Genomic DNA, 1918 nt, shown 5'->3' with positions numbered 1-1918 from the left:
CCAAACAATGAAAGATCAATTGTTGAGTTTATTTGTTACGCGTTAATTAAAAAAGAGAGAAATTTTAATTATTAATTATTAATTTTATTTTCTATTTTTAATTTTTGAATTAGTCTCTGTGTAATAATGAATAAAGGGTAATGGTCATGGCAGTAAAGGTCTTGACCCATCTCTCTGGAGAAATTAGAATCGAATCCGGGCGAGCAACTCTCCAAGAATTTTTCATGAAAGATCTATCTTAAATATGTTGAGCCCAGACCCTCATCATTGTAGGTTGAAACGTATCTACCATTATGGGCATGGTTCAACCCACAATAAACAGGATTGATAGTATTTTAGAGTTGCCTACCTGTGTCTGAGTGGAAAAATTATTGAATTTTTGTAGCTTTTCGTCAGTTTGCGCCTCGCCGACAGCCTGACAACGTAGAACTTTTAGAGTTTTCTTCACGTTTGTAACACCTAAATAGGAATCAGTTTTCCATTTAATCTTTTTCCGAGAGGCACTCCTCTTCAGTGTTGTGTTGACATATACAACTAATGTAAAGCTTTTCGATAATCATATGGCAAAAAAGTAATATCATTAATGTCAATAACTATATTTGAACCGCCATCTGTGCAATAGAATTACAGTATGCAGTGTAGCTGTTGATAGCAGTTTATTAATAATTTATTGTACAATAAATGATTAAAATTATTGCAATAGTTCAACCATATTAAGGCAAATAAGAATTTAACAGATTTCAGTCGCATTCGTATGTTTTTTCATTCATTAATCGTCTAAATATAAAAAATTACTTATCCTTGCTGACTGACTGGGTCACTGCATCATCGTTCAAAGCAAACCGCTGAACCTAAAAAGGTGAAATTTGATACTCAGTTAGATTACGTCATGAAAATGCACATTAAAATGTATTTTATGGAATTCTTTTGCGGTGGGGAGAAGGAAAGCATTAAGGGAAAGCGTTATCCTAAAGAGCGGCTTCTACTGTTCTATTTTAGATGCGATTTTTTTTTTACTACGTTTAGTTTTCATTGAGTACTTATGTGTATTAAATTGATAACATTTCAGACATTGTTATAGATATTTTTATATTTCAATTTTAGTTCTCTTATGTAGTTCTCTATATAAATAATAAAGCTATATTTGGCAGCACGGCAATAACGGCTCTCGTTTTGCTTTATATTCATACTACCTTTTGCCCGCGGCTTCGCTCGCGTTAAGAAGTATTATTATTAATTAGGTATAGTTTTTGCGGCTTTACTTTTGTTTAGCGTGTGTAAAAAATTAGGGCCTACAAAACTTCTTTGTACACAATATTCTTAACTAATCTGTCATTAGGCGCTAAAACTATCAAGCTATTGGGTGAACTTACTCGTGAGCAAGCAACATAAAACTGTCCATGAGAGAAGCAATGTTCTCTCAAGTCAATACCCGCAAATTTGAGAGTATGCCCCTGAGACTTGTTTATTGTCATGGCAAAGCAGACTTTTAGGAGAAACTGTAATCGTTTAAATTCGAACGGGATATCATTAGATATTAATGGGATTCGTGGTATAAATACAGTTTCCCCTTTCGCACACCCAGTTAATATAGTGGCTTCCACTATATTGCGATGTAACGCTTTCACTTGCAGTCTCGTACCGTTACAAAGTTTTGGTGGTTTTAAATTTCGCAACAACATAATTGGAGTGCCCACACGCAGAATAAGCTTATGATAAGGCAAACCTGGCGGTTTCAATGAATTTAAAAATTCTACAGGGTAATTAGTAGCGTCATCTGTATTAACCACAGTATCAATCGAAGTATAGACCTTTTCTTCGCCCTCAAACGACATGAGCAGGATATCGTTGATAGCTGCTGCTTGATCGTTCTTTGGAGTAAGTATGGCACGCTCACATAACCATTCAATAGGCTTGT

The sequence above is a fragment of the Centruroides sculpturatus genome, unplaced genomic scaffold (assembly GCF_000671375.1).
Source record: "Centruroides sculpturatus isolate CEXI.00-Female unplaced genomic scaffold, Cexi_2.0 scaffold1827, whole genome shotgun sequence".
NCBI classification, from domain to species: domain Eukaryota; kingdom Metazoa; phylum Arthropoda; class Arachnida; order Scorpiones; family Buthidae; genus Centruroides; species Centruroides sculpturatus.
This window is presented reverse-complemented; position numbering follows the sequence as displayed.